This window comes from Sapajus apella, unplaced genomic scaffold (genome assembly GCF_009761245.1).
Source record: "Sapajus apella isolate SASKATOON/1434 unplaced genomic scaffold, GSC_monkey_1.0 scaffold3, whole genome shotgun sequence".
Taxonomy (NCBI): Eukaryota; Metazoa; Chordata; class Mammalia; order Primates; family Cebidae; genus Sapajus; species Sapajus apella.
The window spans coordinates 26,841,837-26,866,825 of NW_022436943.1; the positions used below are offsets into that span (position 1 = coordinate 26,841,837).

Below are 24,989 nucleotides of genomic sequence, written 5' to 3' on the forward strand. Positions count from 1 at the left end.
GCTATAATATTATACAAAACCAGAGACCAACTGTTCACAATCTTTCTCACCCAAACACATAAAAGATAGAAACAAGGCTGGACGCGGTGGCTCACGCCTATAATCCCAGCACTTTGGGAGACTGAGGTGGGTGGATCACCTGAGGTCAGGAGTTAATAAAGACCAGCCTGACCAACATGGAGAAACCCCGTCTCTACTACAAATACAAAATTACCTGGGCATGGTAGCACATGCCTGTAATTCTAGCTACTTTGGAGGCTGAGGCAGAAGGATCACTTGAACCCGGAGGCGGAGGTTGCAGTGAGCTGAGATCACACCATTGCACTCCAGCCTGGGCAACAAGAGTGAAACTCCAACTCCAAAAAAAAAAAGATACAATTCAGAGTCACTATGGTACTGATTCTAACATGGTATGTACAGCTCACCATCTCACACCCTAGCATGCTAGGATGGAGAAGTAAAAGCTTCATAAATAGGTACTGGCATACTGGCTCCAAAAATGAACCGTGGTCCCTTTTTCAACATTCAAATGAGCATGGATGCCAGGCACGGTGGCTCACACCTGTAATCCCAACACTCTGGGTGACCACCGCCGGTGGATCACCTGAGGTCAGGAGTTCGAGGCCAGCCTGGCCATCACGGTGAAACCCTGTCTCTACTGAAAATACAAAAATTAGTTGGGTGTGGCAGCACACACCTGTAATCCTAGCAACCTGGGAGGCTGAGGCAGGAGAATCGCTTGAACCCGGGAGGTGGGGTTGCAGTGAGCTGAGATCACACCACTGCACTCCGGCCAGGGTGAGAGAGCAAGACTTTGTTTCAAAAAAAAAAAAAAAAAAAAGAGCATGGAGACTGTCATTTTATACATGGTCTCCTCTCCTCCATCAAACCCCATGCAAGAGGGGAGAAAAGATATGTGATGATGATCCTGTCCTCTGCCAACAGATGAAAATTTTGATACAATTTTTTTAAAAATTTCAGGTAGACAAAAGGTTACAGTTAATGTACTGTTTTTAAAGGCTGGAGTACAGGCCTTTACTATGACATTTTGTTTTTATCTACAAATATTTAAAACTTTAGTTCATATAAAACTGCCCATGAGTCTCAGCAGCAGGTCCTGTTGATGTGGCCTAATGACTAAAGACCTGTGCTTAGAGACCCACCACTACACAGCTGTACGGCATGGGAACCACACTATCTCCTTCAACTCAAATTTCCCCAACAACACTATCAGGATGTTAAATAAAATAACGTTTGGAAAACACAGTGCTTCATGCATAGTAAGGAGTAACAATCCTAAAAATAACACTTAAAATGTGTAAACTTCCTGATTTACCTGATCAGCCTCTAAATATTATATAATTCTAGCCCAGAAACTTACATTCCTCAATCTCCATAGGGAGACCTCCACAAAACAGTGATTTACTATAATGTCAGTTTTTACCAGTGCTCTACATAATTACATAAAGAAGACTTCTGTATCAATTATAAAACTCATAGTCCATTAGGTTTTTAAAATATCTCTAATGTAAAAGATACCCCAACATTTATGTCAGACCATGATTAAGTTCCTGGTCAGGCACAGTGGCTCATGCCTGTAATCCCAGCACTTTGGGAGGCCAAAGCAGACAGATCACTTGAGCCCAGGAGTTTGAGACCAGCCTGGGCAACACAGTGAAACCCGAAACCCCGTCTCTACTAAAAATACAAAAATTAGCCAGGCGTGGTAGCCTGCACCTGTAACCCCAGCTACTTGGGAGGCTGAGGCATGAGTATTGATTGCTTGAACCTGGAAAGCAGAGGTCGCAGTGAACTGAGATCACACCACTGCACTCCAGCCTGGGCAACAGAGTGAGACTCTCTCTCAAAAAAAAGAAAAAGGAAAGGAAAAAAAAGGAAAAAAAAAGCTCTTCTGTGACACACTGAGCTTTGTAATTTTTTAGCCATTGTTTTTGTTTGGCTTCAAGAAAGTCTAAAAAATGATTCTACTTAATTTGACATTTCACTAACATTTCTACCATCTTTCCCATCCAGAACTTCTTACACCTTTCCCTCTGAATGTTAGACCTTGGCAGACCCTTAAAAACTATCTGGTCTCATATCCTCGTCTTATAAGTAACAAGGCTTTCAGATATAAGGCCCATTTTGATTAGAAACAAAATATGTGACATTAAGATTAAATACAGTGCCACAACATACCAAGTCCCCAGTAAAATGCCTGACACACAGCAGGCATGTAAACTATTAAATAAATATACACAATAGTAGTATTTCAGGCAGATGTATCTCTGAAAATAGAAAACAGCCCTATACACAATAGTTGTAGTTCAGGGCAGATGTATCTTTGAAAATAGAAAACACTCAGCCCTAAAGCATCTAATTAAATGGATGACGCCAAGTAGTTCTTTTTTCTTTTTTTCATACCACAAGGGTAACATGCTGATGACATCTTAACAAGGTTTGAGGGTGACACATCTCACATATGCATATGAACACCCAATCATCACACTTACAGACTAAAAATCCTGAGTAGTTTCTACAAAATACTATTTCACAGAAAATGCACCCTGAATCTGAATAGTCATAGTAAAGAACTAATCCCTAGCTTACATTTCAGTCTCAGAATACCTCAGATGTTTCACATTTCCTAAACAATGCACCTAATCAATCACCTGACTATATGAGTAATACTAATGATGTCAAAGGAACACATTTACAGTATATTGACTTGCCTTGTGATTCTGACCTAGATGCTTTTGAGAGGTCTCTGTGATGTTGTATTGTTCAACTGTTGTGTCCATAACTCTCTGGAAATTGCATTAGTAGTTACACTTCCATAATATGCATTATTCTGTCCAATGCCATAAATGTTGTCTTTATAGTTTGTTTTCAAATACACGGCATCAGTCTTTTCTAAAACATTCTTACGACCCAAACCTCTTTCTAAATATTATGCGTTACTACTATCATTTTTCTTAAAGATCACAGTGGTTTAAAAGAAATCTATAAATTATTTGATACTTCTCCCATCAAGAGGTAGAGTCTAATTACTCTTCCTCATATATAAGCTAGCCTCATGACTTGCTTCTCACAAAGATAATGAGGCAGAAGTGACGCTGCAAACCTTTAAGGCTAGGTCATAAAAAGGAACTGCAGCCTGGTTTTATTTCTTGGGATGCATGCCTTTGAATCCCTGAGCTGCCATGTTAAGGACTCCGGCTAATTGAAGTCTCCATGTTAAAGAGACTACACAGACAGAGATGCCTGGGGAACCCCAGCTGTTGCAGACCCCAGCTGTTTGAGTCTTCAAATGAAGAAGGCTTCTAGATGACTCCAGCTACCATTTGACTGCAACTGCATGAGAAACAGAGTAAGAACCACATAGCAAGTACTGTAAATTCCCAGAAGTGTGGGATAATAATATATGATTGTTGTTTTACCCATTAAGTTTGGGTTGGTTTATTGCTCAGCAATAAAAAACTGGGATGATGAACAAAGAGAAAACCTGAACACTTTCTTGGGCCCTGGCTCCATTGGTATATGACTAATGTCTCATTTATGCTTCATCTTTACTATCTTCCTTACCATCTTCCTTTTATTGTACTACATTTAAAAAACAAATTTCCTTCCTATTAAGGATTTTTTAAAAAACAAAAACTTTCTATTAGTTTACATCTATGAACTTCCTTCAACATTTATTTCAAATACTTATTTATAAATGTATTTAACCATAGACTCATCTGAATAGTAAATCTTTACTCAAAATAAAAGCTAATCCTTATGTAGCATCAGGAAGCAACACTTTGGGCGGGGCATGGTATCTCACGCCTGTAATCCCAGTACTTTGGGAGGCTGAGGCGGGTGGGATCACTTGAGATCAGAAGTTCAAAACCAACTGGCCAACATGGTAAGCCCTGTCTCTACTAAAAATAAAAGCATTAGCCTGGCATGGTGGCAGGCGCCTGTAATCCCAGCTACTCAGGAGACTGAGCCTAGACTGTGCCACTGCACATCAGCCTCAGCAAAAGCAAGACTCTGTCTCAAAAATAAAAATTTAAAAAAAAAAAAAAGCCACACTTTTATATATCCTACTAAATAATACAACTGACAGGACAACTCTCAACAATCACACTCGGTAACGCATAGTGATAGAATGTTATTTCCCCATCCCTGCAATCAGGAGACTGCATAAGGAAACACAAGCTGACAAGGCCAAAACCCTCATCGACCATCAATTTCTTAGAAAAATGGTCTCCAAACATCCCTGTAAATTTAATAAGTGCACAACCTGGCCTATAGCTTCCAAATCTTTTGAAGTTAAGCCACTGTTAGTCATTAATCTGACAATACCATGTAGTCCAATGCAAAATATCTGCAAAATGAAACTGCAAATCTTGCAAAAGGTACAAGACTTCATGAGGGCTACAGAAAGCAATGTTGAGAAATTCATCAATATATACATACACGTCAGTGACAAACAAACAAATACACAGACCAATTAAAAGACAATGAAAATCAAGGCCGGGGTGGTGGCTCAGGCCTATAATCTCAATGCTATGGTAGGCCAAGGTAGGGAATCCCTAGAGCCCAGGAGTTTAAGATCAGCCCTGGGCAACATAGTGAGACCTCGTCTCCACTTGGGAGGCTAAGTTAGGAGAATCATTTGAGCCTGGGAGGTTGACACTGCAGTATATGGTGATGGTGTCACTGCACTCCATCCCGGGCAACAAAGCAAGACCCTGTCTCAAAGAAAAGAAAACTGGGCCAGGTGCAGTGGCTCATGCTTGTAATCCCAGCACTTTGCGAGGCGGAGGTGGGGGGATCACCTGAGGTCAGGAGTTCAAGACCAGCCTGGCCAACATAGCAAAACCCCATTTCTACTAAAAATACAAAAATCAGCCAGGCATGGTGGCGTGCACCTGTTATCCCAGCTGCTTGTAAGGCTGAAGCAGGAGAATCACTTGAACCCATGGGGGCAGAAGTTGCAGTGAGCTGAGATCGTACCACTTCACTCCAGCCTGGGCAAAAGAGCGAGACTCCATCTCAAACCTTAAATAAGTAAATTTCCATCATATAGATAGACATTTTGAGAACAGGTGGAGAAAAATGAATACACACTGAGTATAAGAAGATATTAGGGAATGTTTGTTAATTTCCTATAAAGCGTGATAATGGTAAAGTGCTTGTATAGAAAAATGAGAAAAAGGTTCATATTTAGAAGATATAAGCACATGTATTAAAAAAAAAGTATTACAATGACTGCAACTTTCAAATAATTCAAAGTTATTTACATACACACATATTTTGCAAATATAGCAAAATGTTAATAAGTTAGGCATATCATCACCCTTATTCAGCCAAGAAGTTACAAAAGATACCTATCTTTATCTCTCTATAATCCTTAAGATTAAATAGGTTTTCTTATAAAAGAGAGGGGAGAAATATGTCAGAAGCATTCAAACCAGAACAAATCCATCTTGAATTTTAGAAGCTGGTTAAAATACAGCTGAGACCTAGTGGGCCGCATTCCCAGATGGTTAGGCATTCTACATCACAGGATGAGACAGGAGGTCAGCAAAAGATACAGGTCATGAAGGCCTTGCTGATAAAACAGGTTGCTGTTAAGAAGCCGGCTAAAAGCCACCAAAACTGGGCGGGCGCCGTGGCGCTCACCTGTAATCTCAGCACTTTGGGAGGAACACAAGGTCAAGATATCGAGACCATCCTGGCCAACATGGTGAAACCCAGTTTCTAATAAAAATACAAAAATTAGCTGGGCATGGTGGCATGCACAGTCCCAGCTACTCGGAGGGCCGAAGCAGGAGAATCGCTAGAATCTGGGAGGCAAAGGTTGCACTGAGCTGAGATGGCACCACTGCATTCCAGCCAGGTGACAGAGCAAGTCTCAAAAAAAAAAAAAAAAAAACCTCAAAACCAGGAGGGTGATGTGAGTGACCTCTGGTAGTCCTTACTGCTACAATCCCAACAGTGCCATGACAGTTTGCATATGCCAATATGCCAAGGCAACATCTGGAAGTTACCCTATATGATCTAAAAAGGGGAGGAACCCTTAGTTCAGGGTAACTGCCTACCCCTTTCCCAGAAAAACTCACGAATAATCCCTATTATTCAGGAAACAACATTCTATCAGTATTTGTTACCGGTTGTGACTGTTGAGAGTTGGCCTGTCAGTTGTATTATTTACTAGAGTATATGCTACTGTTTAACATATAATCAAGAAATAACCATAAAAATTAGTAATCAGCAGCCTTTGGAGACTGCTCTGCCTACAGAATAGCCATTCTCTATTCCTTTACCCTCTTAATAAACTGGCTTTCACTTAAAAAAAAAAAAAAAAAACTTAATGAATCTAGAAGGTATTATCTACCTTCTAAAAGATTCAGTTTGTTCTTTCAATTCTTCTGCATGTTTGAAAATGTTTACAATACTGGAGAAAAATAAATAAATATCTCACTAAAACTACACACACACACACACACACACACACACACACACACACACCACACAGCCAAGGATCCCCATTTAAGGAAGGCCTCCGAAAGGAAATACAAGAAGGAAGGGTGAAGTATAATGTGTTATCTTTCAACGTTATCAGGACTATTACACACCAAAAAAACAAATTCCAAATACTTGATTCATTCTTTATATTCTAAAGATCAGAATATAGTGACAAGAACTAGTTTTTATAAAAATAAAGGATTCTGCTTAGTTTTGAAGTTCCAATTAATTTAATAGAGACATATGCTAATGTATGTCAGGTACTAGGGATGTAAAGGCAACAAAGAGCCTGTTATCAAAGAGGTCTCCTCCCAGGTCACTCAGATGACAGGCACAAACTGAAGAGCAAGTTTAAAGAGAAGCACTGCACTGCACCAAAGATAAGAACCTGTAATAAATCACTTAAGGATAGTACAAACAATAGGTAGTTCAGTGGCTTTCCTATCATTTTTAACTGATTACGATTTTTAATAAGAAGCCACTTCAAATAGATAAAATGTATGAAAATTAAACACCACATATTTCAAAAGTGTTTCATGCAAAATCATGTCACTAGAATGTGAGCTTCACAGAGGCAGACATTTTTGCCTGTTTTCCTGACTGACGTAGTCCAAGTGTCTGGCCCAAAACAAGCCCTCAGTAAATACCTGTTGACTAACAATGAAGGAATGAAATTTTAAGTCAGTTTTTTAAAAAATGCCTTGTGGGAATCTTCATTTATATTTAAATTATAATGAAAACTCTGGTCAATTTAGTAGGAAAAAGGGGGGGGGGGCTTAAATTTTAAATTTTACCACAATTTTTTTTTACAAGTTATCTTCTCCCTGAATTAATTCTGAATGTAAAAATGGAAACAATAAGGGCCAGGTGTGGTGGCTCACACCTGTAATCCCAACACTTCAGGAGGCCAAGATGGGCAGATCGCTTGAGCCCATGAGTTCCAGAGTTCCAGACCAGCTTGGGCAACATGGCAAAACTCTGTCTCTATTATACAAAAAGTACAAAAATTAGACAGGAGTGGTGGCACACACCTATAATCTCAGCTACTTGAAAGGCTGTGGGAGAACTGCTTGAGCCCAGAAAGTGAAGGCCGCAGTGAGCTGAGATGCACCACTGCACTGCAACCTGGCTGACAGAGTGAGACTTTGTCTCTCCAAAAAAAAAAAAAAAACAAAGAAAGAAAAAGGAAAACAAATTCTTGACCAAAGCCCAAAAAGGCTTTCATTATACACCATTCCTTTGGGGCAAGGATGTGAATAAATATTCTATAAGCATGAGCCACAAATTATGCCCCTGCAACTGATCCCATTGGATTTGGTTTAACATCAAAGCTCAAAACAAAGTTTTTAAAATAATAAATCAATAAAATAATCCCTCGTTAGTCTTACACAAAGGATTATATACCTGCCGGGCGCAGTAGCTCACACCTATAATCCCAGCACTTTAGAAGGCCGAGGCAGGCGAATCAACTGAGGTCTACAGTTCAAGACCAGCCTGGCCAACATGGTGAAAACCCATCTGTACTAAAAATACAAAAATTAGCTAGGTGTTGTGGCACACATCTGTAGTCCCAGCTACTCAGGAGGCTGAGGCAGGAGAATCACTTGAACCCGAGAGGCAGAAGTTGCAGTGAGCCAAGATTATGCCACTGCATCCCAGCCTGGGCAACAGGGCAAGACTCCATCACAAAACAAAACAAAACAAAACAAAACAAAACAAAACAAAAATCATACTTCTTTTAAAAAGTTTCTAGGGCCAGGCACAGTGGCTCATACCTATAATCTCAGCACTTTGGGAGGCTGAGGCAAGAGGATCACTTGAAGACAGGAATTCAAGACCAGCCTGACCAACATGTTCAAACTTCGTCTCTACTAAAAATACAAAAATTAGCTGGGCATGTTGGCACACACCTGGAGTTCCAGCTACTCAGGAGGCTGAGGCACAAGAATCACTTGAACCTGGGAGGCGGAGGTTGCAGTGAACCAAGATCCTACCACTGTACTCCAGCCTGGGCAATGAGACTCTGTCTTTTAAAAAAAAAAAAAAAAAAAAATTCTAGAGGAAAATATATTTTAAATGCAACTAAAACACTATTTTTTTTTTTTTTTTTTTTTTTTGAGACAAAGTCTCACTCACTCTCTCACTCCTGTCACCAAGCTGGAATGCAATGGTGCAATCTCAGCTCACTGCAACCTCTGTCTCCCTGGGTTCAAGCAATTTCTCCTGTCTCAATTCTCCTGCCTCAGCCTCCCGAGTAGCTGGGATTACAGGCACCTGCCACCACACCCACATAATTTTTTGTATTTTTAGTAGAGATGGGGTTTCACCACATTGGCCAGGCTGGTCTTGAACTAACTGACCTCCGTGATTCACTCACCTCGGCCTCCCAAAATGCTGGGATTACAGGCGTGAGCCACTGCGCCCAATTGGAATTAATTATTTTTCTGTATTAAAATAACATATACTCATATACAGAAGTATACAAAATACAACACCATATTAAGAAATATCAAAAGTAATCAACCATAACCCAGAGGCAAGTACACTGTCATTTTGTTTTAGCACTTCTTATGAAACTTTAGTCTTTACCACGGTTAATATCATAGAGTTTTTCATCTCTTAGATAGAAAAACACATTGTCTTTACTTCATCTCCATGATATTACTGGTCTATCCAAAAGATTTGCAGTCTCTTTTCCAACAGAAGTGAGGCATTTCAACTGAATCATCCATTCAAGCTTGGTCGTCCTCATTAACAACAGCAAACATCAACAACTTGGCTGGAGAGAGGTGAAGTACATTCTTTGTAGCCATGAAATCAAGCAACTTGCCTACATGGAAGATGGAATTCACACCTCTTAGTGCATTAGTTCCATTACTGTATGCCTAACCAACTAAATTAACCAGTCATGGCCAATGTATGGCCTACCACATCAAATTTACTTGATCATGATATTACCAAAATCATTATCGAAGATAATTAACAAGGTATCCTTTTCTACAAGAAAATTATTCAACTGATTTGAAACTCTATGTACTCAGTAGTCTAAGCATTCTGGGCATCTTTTAGTTCCTCAAATACACAGCACTCTTTCACCTTAGGGTCTTCACATGTGCTGTTCCTTCTGCCAGAGAGTTCTTCCAGTTCTTAACATCTTGTCCTACTCTCACAGCTCCCTGTACCAGGCCTCAGCCTACCTCCTGTTCATTCACTATTCCAATTCTCATTTTCAACACTTCTTCAGGTAGGCTTTTCCCTGTCCAAGACTGAACTGGTGATTCTAGTGAAGAATCCTGAACTCTCCTCTTTCACTGTACTTGTCACACTGTCCTATAATTGTCTCTTTTTCATGAGCTAAACACCACCACCAGACACCCAAGACTAGAGCTGACAGGTAATAAATAGAAGCCCCCAAATCCTCCTGAACAATTAAACACTCTTTTAATGACTTCACACATATAGATACACGCCCTTTTACATACATATACACAAACAGCACGTTCATATTTATAATTACATATATACACAAATGCACATATACACAGAGTATGTGTTCATATCAATATATAATTATATACACATATATAGAAAAAACAAGTAACTTCTTCTACCCTTTCCAAAGGAAAAGCAATAAAGCTAAGTTAATGTAGGTTGGAGTCTTTGCCACTTAACTAAGTGGCTAAGCACTCCAGCCCTCAGTTTCCTCAGCTATAAAATAAGTCAGGCTCGGTGGTTCATGCCTGTAACCCCAGCACTTTGGGAGGCCAAGGTAGGTAGCTCACCTGAGGTCAGGAGATTGAGACCAGCTTGGCCAATATGGTGAAACCTCATTATCTACTAAAAATACTAAAAATTAGCCAGGCATGGTGGCGGGCACCTGTAGTCCCAGCTACTTGGGAGACTGAGACAGGAGAATTGCTTAAACCCAGGAGGCAGAGATTGCAGTGAGCTGAGTTCATGCCACTGCACTCCAGGGTGGGTGACAGAGCAAAACTCCATCACAAAAAACATCCTAAAATCCTCCTTGGTGTAAAGTTTTGATGAATATCTCAAAAATGACATTCTATTCAGCAGTGTCAAGTCACCAGGTAATATCTTTTGCAGTCTAATATACAGAATAACAGGTTTCCTGGAAAATATAAAAAGTTTCTTATTGAGCACTTGGCAGTACTAGGACCACCTGAACAGCCTTCCCCAAAACAAGAGCAACACTCTTAATCCATTAGAAATCAAAGGTAAACACTTTCAAACTTAGAAGGTGATACACCACCATCGATGCACCTTTGCTTTACCACACATTTCAATTAACTGTATCCCATACGAAGCCTTCCCCACCCAATTTATATAGAAAGCATAATCAGAAGAAAATATAACTGGACTAAATTCATGGTAAATTAAATGCATCAGTCATAGCAGACTAAAATAAGGGGTGGGGGGCAGGCGCAGTGGCCCACGTCTATAATCCCAGCGCTTTGGGAGGCCAAAGCGGGCAGATCACCTGAGTTCAGGAGTCCAAGACCAGCCTGGCCAACATGGTGAAACCCTGTCTCTACTAAACATACAAAATTAGTCAGGCATGGTGGCGGACGCCTGTAATCCCAGCTACTTGGGAGGCGGAGGCAGGAGAATCGCTTGAACCCGGGACGTGGAGGTTGCAGTAACCCAAAATCACATCACTGCACTCCAGCCTGGGCAACAGAGCGAAACTCCATGTCAAAAATAAAATAAAATAAAACAAAACAAAGTAAAATAAAGGGGGAAGGGGTGGGGAAGTAATACAGAAGAGCTGGGGATGTTTTCTAAGAGCTCCTCTTCAGTTACACTAACCAAATAGCAAACATTTAGAACACTCTATTTTTTTTGTCTACAACTCCTAAATACCTATTAGAACAAGTACAAAAAAAAAAAAAAAAGTAGAAAAGCAGGATTGAGGCAGGAAATAAAAATCAAACCTTAAAATGGCAGAACTGGCCAATGTATATTAAATGTAACTCATCAAACAGTATCTATAGTGCTACAGTCACAGATTCAAGGCTGAAATGAACTTTCAGACATTAAATATACTACTTCATCTTACAAATGAGTAAACTGGAACTCACTGCATGAAAATGACTATGTGACTGGTTAGTGGAATGACCAAGCCTTTTAACTCCAATTCTAGTCTTTCCAGTTCTCAGGGCTCTCTCCCATAGAGCCTGTTTGTGGTAGGTACACAGTATCTTTCAGATACACAGTATCACTCTTCAAATGCTGTAGGAATTGTAATGCTTGAAAATGAGTGTCAAAATCATAAAACAAACTTTCCAAAGATAGATAAATTTATTACAAAACTTAAAGGGTTTAACAGATACATCTAAGTTCTGATTATTATTATTATTTATTATCATTTTTTGAGACTGAGTCTCACTCCGTTGCCAAGGCTGGAGTGCGGTGGCCCAATCTCAGCTCACTGCAACCTTCAGCTCCCTGGTTCAAGCGATTCTCCTGCCTCAGCCTCCCGAGTAGCTGGGATCACAGGCATTCGCCACCACATCCAGCTCATTTTTTTGGATTTTTTTTTTTTTTTCCTGGAGACCAAGTCTTGCTCTGTCATCCAGGATGGAGTGCAGTAGCACGATCTCAGCCCACTGCACCCTCCAACTCCCAAGCTCAGGCAGTTCTCTTGCCTCAGCCTCCCTAATAGCTGGAATCGCTGGCACCTCCCACCACACCCAGCTAATTTTTTGGATTTTCTTTCTTTATTTATATATATTTTTTTGAATTTGAGTCTTGCTTTGTCGCCCAGGATGGAGAGCAGTGGCATGATCTCGGCTCACTCATTGCAACCTCTGCCTCCCAGGTTCAAGCAGTTCTCCTGCCTCAGCCTCCAGAGTAGCTAAAATTACAGGCTCCCACAACCACGCCCAGCTAATTTTTGCATTTCTAGGATACAAGGTTTCACAGCGTTAGCCAGGCTCATCTCTAACTCCGGACCTCAAGTGAGCTGCCTGCCTCGGCCTCCCAAAGTGCTGCGATTACAGGCATCAGCCACCGTACCCGGTCAATTTTTTTGTATTTTTAGTAGAGCCGGGGTTTCACCATGTTGGCCAGGATGGTCTCGAACTCCTGACCTCGTGATCCACCTGCCTCAGCCTCCCAAAGTGCTGGGATTACAGAAATGAGCCACAATGCCTGGCCTCAAAAATATATTTTTACCTATTTCCTCTCACCTTGGGGGTCTTAGAAAACTAAGTATGATAAATTCTATATCCATTAAAATAGTTATATCACATAAATATATACAAACATAAATAATCTTGAAAATATTTACTGGCAGGGCACTTCATAAAATTAAGTATTTTTTCACACTGAGGAAAAAAAAGAAAGAAAAAAATTTTTTAATTAAGTACTTTTGCCAGGCACAGTGGTTGACATCTGTAATCCCAGTACTTTGGGAGGCTGAGGCAGGAGGATTGCTTGAGGCCAGAAGCTTCAGACCAGCCTCAATAACATAGCTAGACTCCATCTCTACCAAAAAAAATAAAATTAGCTGGGCATAGTATGCATAAGAGTACTACCTACTCTGGAGGCTGAGGCAGGAGAATCCCTTGAGCCCAGGAGTTCAAGGCTGCAGTGAACTATGACTGTGCCACTGCACCCTTGCCTGGGCAACCAGAGCAAGACCCTGTCTCTAAAATATGTTTTAAAACTTAAAATTTAAAAAAAAGAAACTATTTCTTTTTTTTTTAAATATACTTTTTTTTTTTTGAGATGGAGTCTTCTCTGTCGCCCAGGCTGGGGTGCAGTGGTGCGATCTCAACTCCGCCTCCCAGGTTCAAGCAATTCTGCTGTCTCAGTCTCCTGGGTAGCTGGGATTACAGGCGCGAGCCAAGATGTCCACCTAATTTTTGTATTTGTAGTAGAGACGGGGTTTCTTTTTTCTTTTTTTTTCTTTTTTTTTTTGAGACAGAGTTTCGCTCTTGTTACCCAGGCTGGAGTGCAATGGCGCGATCTCGGCTCACTGCAGCCTCCTGGGTTCAGGCAATTCTCCTGCCTCAGCCTCCTGAGTAGCTGGGATTTCAGGCACGCGCCATCAGGCCCAGCTAATTTTTTCATATTTTTAGTAGAGATAGGGTTTCACCATGTTGACCAGGATGGTCTCGATCTCTTGACCTCGTGATCCACCCGCCTCGGCCTCCCAAAGTGCTGGGATTACAGGCGTGAGCCGAAACTAAGTATTTCAAATAAAGACAATGTCAATCAAAGAGACAATGCTTGGTCTCATTTTTAAGTACCTCTGTGCTAGCTAGCTGCATTTGAAGAGGCCACAGTGTCAATCCCAGCCTGTGTACAATGAGCAAACAGACTCTCTGCAAGGTTCAGGTATCCCATCATCCCTCCATCAATGCCTATAAACCAAAATTCATCAGGCTCAGGAGAACTGAAGGAAGAGGATAAACCAGTCCCCACACCCTGCAATCTTGTCTTCAAAGTCCTTCCTAAGCAACCATTAGATCCTTCTTATCACTTGTATTATCAACTGGCACTTAATTCTTTCTTTAAAGGTCTGCCTCTTCATTAAACTGAAAGCTTCACCATGAAGGCAGAGACCAACCATCTTTGTATTTCAATGTATACACAGGTTAGCTGGCAAATATCTGTTGAATTGAGTTAAAGAATAAAAATCTTTTTACCACTTTCCTTGTTCATTTTTTTCCCATTCATTAAGTAAAAGAAATCACAGACAATCATAGATTCACAGTTCTTTCTCCCTCTGAGTCATACCATAATGCAAAAACCCTTTTCCAAATACTCCATGTTCATGGATTGGAATAATCAGTATTGTTAAAAGTCTACACTATGCAAAGCAATCTACGCATTCAATGCAATCTCTATCAAAATACCAATGACAGCTGGGCACAGTGGCTCAAGCCTGTAATCCCAGCACAGGCAGAGGCAGGTGGAACATAAGGTCAGGAGATCAAGATGATGCTGGCCAGTGAAGAACTGGCAAGTGTGGCCCTATTTGCTCCCATCAATTAATGTTAAGACAAAGAAAAGAGGGTAAGAGCCTTTTTACACAGTGGTCTTCGAGCTTTGGTGATCCTGATGATGACAGTTCAACGCGTAAGAAGTACTGCTTTAAACCAAGAGACCTCCTAACTGGAAAAGTCACCAAAATAAATGACTTTAGTACAATTTGGTTACGTTATGTTACTCATTCAATTTCAATTCAACTGTCAGAAAAACCTTCTACTTAAAAAAAAAAAAAAAAGGCTTAAACATATCATTCCCCAATCCCAAAAAAATGCTGTCACCTCTCAGAATGTCTTAATCTTGACCAAAGGAAGACAAAGACTGAATCTTCATGTCAATTGAAGCTTTTTACATTCCCAGAGCCCTCTAAGAGCAGAAAGACCCCATAGAGAAAAGCAAAATACCAACTGTCACGGAGTCCCTGCCACTCTAGAATTTCATGAAACCAGAAACATTCAGGGATGGTATGGGGTGGCTGCTAATTCCTGTACTGAACTACAGTACTGACTCCTGTCTATGAATGCAGGTATCATATGTACTCTTTAGTAGCTCTCAAAAGTGGCAGAAAGATGAGCAGGTGCCAACAAAATCAGCCCACATGTCATCTTTGACCTGCAAACCATGGCCTGCCAACCTACACAACAGAAGCCACTCATTTCTGTTTCTGCATCGCCTAGGCAGTGACAGAATCCTACCAGGAATCATTTCACATAGCAGCCATTTGGGTTCGGCCTCCTACTGGAATCTACGGGAGGCAAAAAATAAAAGTACTTCCCCCAAAGAACAACTACGGAAACAAAAGGCCTCACTGCCCATACCCCCCCCACTCAATTATTCTCTAATCTACAAATAATAATCAGTACACCAGGCCAAGCACGGTGGCTCACCCTTGTAATCCCAGCACTTTGGAAGACGAAGGCAGGCAGATCACAAGGTCAAGAGTTCGAGACCAGCCTAGCCTATGCAATGAAACCCCGTCTCTACTAAAAATACAAAAATTAGCAGGGTGTGGTAGCAGGCACCTGTAATCCCAGCTGGAGAATCGCTTGAACCCAGAAGACAGAGGTCGCAGTCAGTCAAGCTCACACCACTGTACTCCAGCCTGGGCAAGAGAGCTAGACTCTGTCTCAAAAAATAATAATAATAATCAGGACACCTGATAAACAAAAAAAAAACCACTTAAGAAAAACATCGATGGATCTCCTGAAGATGAAGACAAGTTTAAACATCACTAGAAATAAAAGCATAGTAGAAGAATGAATGTTTAGCCAGGCATGGTAGCTCATGCCTGTAATCCCAGCACTTTGGGAGGCTGAGCCAGGAGAATCACTTAAGTCTCAGAGTTTGACACCAGCCTGGGCAACATGAGGAAACCCTGTGTCTATAGAAAATACAAAAATTAGTCAGGTGTGGCGGCACACACCTGCAGTCCCAACTACTAGGGAAGCTGAGGTGGGAGCACTACTTGAGCCTGGGAGATTGAGACTGCAGTGAGCCAATATGGCATCACTGCACTCCAGCCTGAGTGACACAGCAAGGCCCTGTCTCAAAAAAAAAAAAAAAAAAAAAAAAAATAAAACGAAGAAGAAAAGAAAAAAGAGAGAGAGAATGAATGTTTAAACTAGACTCGCAGGCCAGGCACGTGGCTCACGCCTATAATCCCAGCACTTTGGGAGGCCAAGGTGGGTGTATCAGGAGGTCAGGAGATCGAGACCAGTCTGGCCAATATGGAGAAACCCCATCTCTACTAAAAATACAAAAATTAGCTGGGCTTAGTGGTGTGTATTTCTACTCCCAGCTACTGGGGAGGCTGAGGCAGAGGTTGCAATGAGCCAAAATCGTGCCACTGCACTCCAGCCTGGGTGGCACGGCAAGACTCCATCTCACCAAAAAAAAAACTAGACTTGCCCACAATTTCATAAAAATTGTTTGATTGGTGTTGCTTCCTTAAAAGACTTAAACTAGGGTTTCTAGAGGCAGGTGATGATATAAAGCAGTAATTGGACAAATTCAAATTCTGGACAAGAAACAAAGCCAATATTACAATATAAGAGAACAGATAATCAGCTGAAAACCCCTAATAGCCCTCTCCCCAAAACCTTCCATATAAAACAGTTTTCATCATTTAGAAATTAAAACAACCCTACCATATTGTCTGTGCTTTCTTAGCTTCTTCCATCAAATTAACTAAACTCAAATTTAGCTTTTCTTAAGGCTTACAAAACTATCTTCCTCCACTTCTCACTTCATAACCAGGAGGCTGAAACAGAAAAACACCCAAATGAACTTCCACCATGCCCCTATGCAAGAGTCTTGGAGACACTTAAGTAAAGCCATCTCTGGAGTTCCAGGTTGTCTGTGAGGTAGACCTGGTATCTGAATTCAAGTAAAGACCTGGAACACCTCATCGCCTGAATCCTGGAACAGCAGATTCATCCTGGAGCAGAGCCAATTTCTTGAAACAGTATGTTCTCAACACTTCCCCTATATCACAGAAAAGGGGCCCGAACTCATGGGGAAGAAAATAAAAACTTATCTACTGGTCCATTTATCACAGTACTTTGAAGACTAGCCACAACCGTAATCTTTACAACTAGCAATCTAGAACACAACTATTACATTTAATGGAATTTTAAAGTATAATCTTTCTACATATACTAGTATGTTTTTTAATTAACACAAAAATTTGCTGTCAAGAAAAATCTAGGTTTTTATTATCAGTGGACTTTTCCTTATGAAAAATATTGTAATGAATTAAAGCCAAGAAAAATTTCAGGCCAGGCATAGTCTCTCATGCCTATAATCCCAGCACTTTGGGAGGCCAAGGTGGGAAGACAGCTTGGGGCCAGGAGTCTAAGACTAGTCTGGACAACACAGCAAGACTCTAATTTCAAATAAATAAGTACGGGCCAGTGGCTCACACCTGTAATCTCAGCACCTTGAGGAGGCTGCGACGGGAGAACTGCTTGAGCCCAGGAGTTTGAGACCAGCCTGAGCAACACAGAGAGACTCCATCTCTACAAAAAATTTAAAAATTAACCAGGTGTGGTAATGCAAGCCTGTAGTCCCAGATACTCAGGAGGCTGAGGCAGCAGGATCCCTTCAGCCCAGAAGGTTAAGGCTGCAGTGAGCCATGTTCACACCACTGTACTGTACTCCAGCCTCAGCAACAGCACGAGAGCCTGTCTCAAAAAAAAAAAAAAAAAAAAAAAAATTAACATAATAAACAAGAAAAAAATCAAGATAGAGAACAGCTAGAAAGAGCAAACGACCCAATTTCGCATCAGCTAGAAAACAGATTTAAAAATTGTGGTACAGTCATACAATAACTACTACTTTTGTTTGTTTTGAGACAGAGTCCCACTCTGTTGCCCAGGATGGAGAGCAATGGCACAATCTTGGCTCACTGCAACCTCTGTCTCCCCAGTTCAAGCAGCAAAATACTACTTTTAATCCAAAAGAAGAAACTACTACATGCTGCAACACAGTTCTGTCGCAAAAGCATTGTTCAAAGCGGAAGAAACCAGACACATGATTCCACTTCTGTGAAATTCAGAAAGGAAAAAATTACACTGAGAGGAAGCAGAACAGTGGTTGCTAGGTCGCCAGGACCTAGGGGGAAGTGACTGAAAATACAAAGGGACACCAGGTAACTTTTTGGGGTGATGAAAATGTTCCATACCTTGACTGTGGTGGTGGTTACACAACAGTACACATTTGCCAAAATTCATCAAACTGTACACCTAAAATGAGTTAATCTTACTGAATGTAAAGTATAACTAAATAAAGATGAAAATAAGAATAAAGTCAAAGACATTTTATTAAGTGAATAATACTATCAGAAATGAACCAATACAGTACTTTAGCTGTGCAAGTAACATAAACGGTGCATTTACGAGTAAAATAACATTAAATATGAACACTTTCTTTAATATCCTGACAAAATGACACGTTACAAACCATAGTTATCTAAGAATTTATCATAATTCTCATTTTGAAGGCGTTTTGTTAACACTACACTGATTGCCTCAAGAAAGTAGTAAGAAATACGATCTCAGAGAATAATTTCTTGCAGCCAAGTTCAATAGATTATATCTCACTTCTAATTAGTTTATGAGAATGTTGCAAACTTTTCACATGACAATCTTATTTCTCAACGTGACCCCATGGAAAATCACTTAATTTCAAGAATCCTATCTTATCATCATTACCTAATAATCACAAGTGACTGCTGACAAAATGCTGTCATACCGGAGGTTAAGAAGCTATAGCACAGGCCAGGCACAGTGGCTCAGGCCTGTAATCCCAGCACTCTGGGAGGCTGAGGCAGGAAGATCACCAGAGGTGACTAGCCTGACCAAGATGGAGAAACCCTATCTCTACTAAAAACACAAAATTAGCCAAGCGTGGTAGCACATGCCTTTAATCCCTGCTACTCGGGAAGCTGAAGCAGGAGAATCACTTGAACAACAGAGGCAGAGGTTGTGGTCAGCCGAGATCGTGCCACTGCACTCCAGCCTGGACAACAAGAGCGAAACTCCATCAAAAAAAAAAAAAGTTATGGCACTGAGGCCAGGTGCGGTGGCTCACGCCTGTAATCCCAACGCTATTGGAGGCGAAGGCAGGCGAATCACCTGACGTCAGGAGTTCGAGACTAGCCTGACCAACATGGAGAAACCCTGTCTCTACTAAAAATACAAAATTAGCCAGGCATGGTGGTGCATGACTGTAATCTCAGCTACTTGGGAGGCTGAGGCAGGAAAATCGCTTGAACCCAGGAGGCGGAGATTGCAGTAAGCCAAGATCACACACACCACTGCAACCTAGCCTGGGCAAAAAGGGGGACACTCCGTTTTTAAAAAAAAAAAAAAAAAAAGCTATAGCACTGAGCTTTAAGGAACTGAATAATTCCCCAATGTGATCCAGCCCCTTCTTCTAAGGTTACAATCCAAACAATTTTCTCTTATTTTATGAATATCAACATTTTCAACATGTTAGAACCCAATCAGCTTTAGTGAGTAAAATTATCAAAATTGTCAATCAAAAATAAGCATTTATGAGACAACAGGAAAATCTCGACAACACTGTTATTAAGGTATTTTTCAGGTTTTTTTTAAAGCTACATATTTTGAGATACATAGTGAAGACACAGCAGTTAAATTACCAGATGGAGGAGAATAAATGGAGAGAGGGTTGAAATCAGATTGGCCATGAATTGACAACTGTTGAGACTGGGTGATGGGTACATGGTTGTTCGCTGTACTATTCTCTCTACTCTTGTATTGCTTAAAATTTTCCGGCCAGGCGCGGTGGCTCAAGCCTGTAATCCCAGCACTTTGGGAGGCCGAGGCGGGTGGATCACGAGGTCAAGAGATCGAGACCATCCTGGTCAACATGGTGAAACCCCGTCTCTACTAAAAATACAAAAAATTAGCTGGGCATGGTGGCGCATGCCTGTAATCCCAGCTACTCAGGAGGCTGAGGCAGGAGAATTGCCTGAACCCAGGAGGCGGAGGTTGCGGTGAGCCGAGATCGCACCATTGCACTCTAGCCTGGGTAAAAAGAGTGAAACTCCGTCTCAAAAAAAAAAAAAAAAAAAAAATTTTCCAAAACAAAAAGCTCAAAAATAATACTCAGGGGAAAACTTAAAAATCAATTCTAAAAATAAATCAACAATTCATAACTACAGTGAGCCAAGAAAAGACGTTATTTTCATTTGACCAGAATGCCAAGGAGTCAGAAGGACAGAAACGTGGATGCTAACCAGAGTCTGTTTTCTTAATTAAAAATATATATACGATGCAGCCAGGTGCGGTGGCTCAAGTCTGCAATCCCAGCACTTTGGGAGGCCGACACAGGTGGATCACGAGGTCAGGAGTTCAAGACCAGCCTGACTAACATGGTGAAACCCCATCTCTACTAAAAATACAAAAATTAGCTGGGAATGGTAACGCGCGCCTGTAATCCAGCTACTCGGGAGGCTGAGGCAGGAGAATCACTTGAACCCGGGAGGCGGAGGTTGCAGTGAGCCAAGATCGCACCATTGCATACCAGCCTGGGTGACAGAGTGAGACTCCGTCTCAAAAAGAAAAAAAAAAAGAGATGTATAATAAAATGGGGGAGGGGAGACATGAAGTATATTCTCCTGCAACATAAAATTTCTAGACCTACTTCTGTGTCACTCAACATTTTTCAGCAATTAAATTTTTCTTTAGAGACTATTTCCTAAATAACCTAACAGTCTAATTGTTAGGGGGCAAAAACCTGACCTTTCCTAATTTGATCCATTATTCCAGTTGTATTCCTGTGTATCCTGTAATTTTCTTCACAAGTGTCTGTTTATTCCTAGGCCTATGATTCAGTCACAGATTTCCTGATTTATAAAATTGCTCTGCCCTTGTTTTGATTTTCTATTTTGTTTGGCTATTCTACAGAGTTTTTAATCTTACTTTCCTTAAATCCATTTAAACATTTCAGTTAGGCGAGACTGTATTTTTCCAATACAGTAAATCTAATATTGGTTTTTTTTGTTTGTCTGTTGTTTGTTTTGATGGAGCCTCACTGTGTTACCCAAGCTGGAGAGCAGTGGCGCATTCTCAGCTCACTGCAACCTCGGCCTCCGAAGTTCAAGCAATTCTCCTGCCTCAGCCTCCTGAGTAGCTGCAACTACAGGCATATAGTAGTAGAGATGGGGTTTTGCCATGTTGGCCAGGCTAGTCTCAAACTTCTGATCTCAGATGATCCGTCCACCTCCGCCCCCCAAAGTGCTGGGATTACAGGCATGAGCCACCATACCCAGCATAATGAATTTAGTACTGTTTTTAGGTAACAATCTCAATAATAAAATAGTGAGATTTCCCATTGATTTGGTGATATGATGCTCTATCCCACACAACCTAATGCTGGGGGGGCGTGGTGTTTGTTGATATTTTATTTTGGTTTTTGGTGCAGCACAATGAAATTTCAAGTAGCTTTCAACTATTATAACCTCTACTCACCACAACCTTTGTTCTGCTTCATATAATCCCTGGCATATCTTCTGGCTCCTACTGAGGGGGTGAAGATATACCTGAGTTTTTAAAACCTAAAAGCTCTTAATAAACATAATGAACACTCACTAAATGCCAAGATGTGTGCAGAAACGCACTTTCTATATCAACACTATCCAACAAAACTTTCAGTGATGGTGACACTGCTCTGTATCTGCACTGTCCAATTCAGTAGTGAGTAGCTACGTGGGGCTACAGAGCACTTAAAATGTGCCTAGTTACGGATGAAGTGACTTAAATTTTTATTTAATTTAAATTAATAATTTTTTTTTTTTTTTTTTTTTGAGACAGAGTCTTGCTCTGTCACCCAGGCTGGAGTGCAGTGGCGTGATTTCAGCTCACTGCAACCTCTGCCTCATGGGCTCAAGCAATTCTCCTGCCTCAGCCTCCTGAGTAGCTGGGATTATAGGCATCCACCACCACACTTGGCTAATTTTTGTATTTTTAGTAGATATGGGTTTTCGCCACGTTGACCAGGCTGGTCTTGCTGAACTCAAGTGGTCCACCTACCTCGGCCTCCCAAGTGTTGGGATTACAAGTGTGAGCCACTGGCCAGGCCTTAACCTTAAATAATTAAGTTTTAAAAATTAAGAACGTATACTGCGGCCAGGTGCAGTGGCTCAAGTCAGTAATCCCAGTACTTTGGGAGGCCAAGGCAGGCGATCACCTCAGGTCAGATTCGAGACCAGCCTAGCCAACATGACAAAACCCCATCTCTACTAAAAATACAAAAATTAGCCAGACACGGTGGTGCACATCTGTAATTCCAGCTACTCGGGAGGCTGTGGAGAGAGAATCCAGGAGGTGGAGGTTGCACTGAGCAGAGATCAGCCACTGCCTCCAGCCTGGGCAACAGAGCAAAACTGTGTCTCAAGAAAAAAAAATACATACTGCTTAAAATATTCTTCGTGAAAGTCATTTTCACTTATTTTTATAACTAAATGCACTTAAGATCATCTAGAACAGGCTTCCTCTACCTTACCACAACTGACATTTTGGACCCCATAATTCTTTGTTGTGGGGGCTAACCTGTGCATTATAGGATGTTTAGCAGCATCTCTGGCCTCCATCCACTAGAGGCCAGTAGCAATGTCCCAACTGCGACAATCAAAAAAATGTCTCCAGACACTGACCAATACGGGGAGGGGGTTGGGTGTGGGGGATGCAAAATCATACCAAGATGAGAAGTACTAATCTAGAACTAAGAGTCAATTCTGCTGTAATGCTAAGGATATTCTAGGGCAATTTTTTTGAGTTCCTGTTTTGCTATCTGAAAACAAAGCAACACATAAAAAGTTAAAAGTAACCATCTCTTTGAATGTTTTCCACAGAATCCACATTATAATATTGATCTTTCCCATCCACTGTCTCAACTGTTCCTCCCTGACCTTGAGGCGAGTGCTACACCTAATTCACGGATTGATGTGGGGGTTCTAAGAGGTAAAATGACTAGGCTACCAGCACAGAGTTTCAAACTTCTATCTATAGTATCTTACCTTTTGTTACAGCACCTGAAAGGGAAACTCACTAGAGAAAAATCCTTTTGATCACAACAATCTCAATAAAGACTGTTTATGATTGCACAATACATTGTAATGCCAAAAGGCAAAGCTCACAGGAAAATTCCACATACAGAAAAGCAGTAAGAGAACTGGTTTGTATTGTAACTAACCTGCACCTTGAGGAATAATTCAGAACAAGGACAATAAATGCCATAACCACATCACCTCAAGACCTCTCCTAACCTAGTAGCAGGAAAAGGTTAAGAGGCTCAGCCTCTGGGGGGAAAAAAAGGCATAAACCAATCAGGAGCCCTGGAGAGAGCAGTTGATGGGAAAATGGAATCAAAACTCTAAGACAGGTGGCTGCTTGAAGGCTGGGATGTCATGTCTGAGACAGCAGAACCATTCTGGAATACAAGCCACCTGAAGTGGAAAGGAGCCCTGGACTCGGGGGAACGGGGAGTCAGAAGCCCATTATGTGGACCTCAGCTATCTCTCAGTAGCTGTACCCCTGGATAAAAGCTGTAAATCTCTGGGCCTATTTTTTCAGCTCATTAGAGAGGCACTTTCCAGGCTATTAGTGAGCAGGCCTTTCCAGCTCCCCCCTCAAGCTCGACATGCAGAACCACATTCTTTGTACTGTTTTGCTGTTTCTCTGAGACAATGTTTTAAGCAGGAACATAATACTAATTCAAGAAATTCATTGGAAAGGAAATCAAAATGTCCAAAGTATCTGAACACCGAATAGTTTCAATCAGCTCAATGAATATTTGCTTGAGGGTCCAGCATTCTGTGCCAGGGACCTTGTAATCATTCTGGGAAGTCACAGCCAACATCCTTTTCTTTCCACCCCGGCCATCCCCACCTCTCTTCGTCAACTTCATTCAGCCATCACCATTATTATTCATTATTGGCAAGTTTGAAAACACAAATTATGAAAAAAAAAAAATAGATACTTTTTATGCTTTGCACATTTTAGACACTTGAGACATCAGGCTATTATGCTGAACAAAATATTTGACTTTTTAACAGGATGTGGGTAAAGAAAGAAAACGTATTTGGAGAAGAAAACACTAATGTTTTGAGGACCAGAAGTTTTCTTCAACTGAGCAATTTATTTGCAGTACCATTCTGCCTGTCTTACTACTTTTAGTGTCAAGTATAAAGTATATCTAATTACACCCTTTTCATATCTATCATTTATCATTTCATTTGTGACTCTCATACATTTCTCATAATAAAAGTCAAGCTACAGTAGCAGTCTCTTTTTTATTGCTTACTAAAACTTGGTAAAGTTTTTATCTTTAGATGAAAATATGCTTATTCCAGTTAATTAAGAGGTTCCAGAAAATCAGTTTCTTTTGGAAACAGATTCTTCTCAAGTGATTGGTTCATCCTATTACTTTGCAACTAGATATGCAAAAAAAATCTTTCCTTTTGAAAAGGAGACACAGAGCAGCTCCTACCACAAATCAATTACTTTAAAACTAAGAGTATGTGACTATCTTAAACGCTGCCTTCACAAATCTCAACAGACAAGACATGTTTACTGCTACTACTAGATACAACCATATAGGTCTTTATAATATCACCTACAGCACCTTTCTATTTTTCAATTACCTGCCACCTTGATGCACATGACTCAACTCCACTTAACTTTTTCCTAATTTCATGAAATGAAAAGTCACCATGATCTAAATATTTTTAATGTTGTATAATGATACAAGAATCAAACAAAGCTGATTGTTTATACTTGGAATGGAAAAAGAATTAGCATTTAAAAAGATATATTACTTGTAAACTTCTCAAATAGCTGAAGCAAAAGGAATGCTCAAAAATGAATCAAAGTGCCCAACACAACTGCAAAATAGGTTTTGGCATGCACAGCCAACTGAGTAGCTAG

At 40.8% G+C, this 24,989-nt stretch overlaps 1 protein-coding gene and 1 non-coding gene across 8 annotated transcripts in view; both read right to left on the reverse strand.

Annotated features, from left to right (window-relative positions):
- The window catches only part of UBR5 (ubiquitin protein ligase E3 component n-recognin 5), a 151,369-nt gene that overhangs the window by 123,995 nt on the left and 2,385 nt on the right, over positions 1 to 24,989 (reverse strand). The window lies entirely within an intron of this gene.
- Positions 2,422 to 2,524, reverse strand: LOC116536199. Its single transcript, XR_004262532.1, has one exon. It is a non-coding gene; the product is annotated as a small nucleolar RNA U13 (small nucleolar RNA).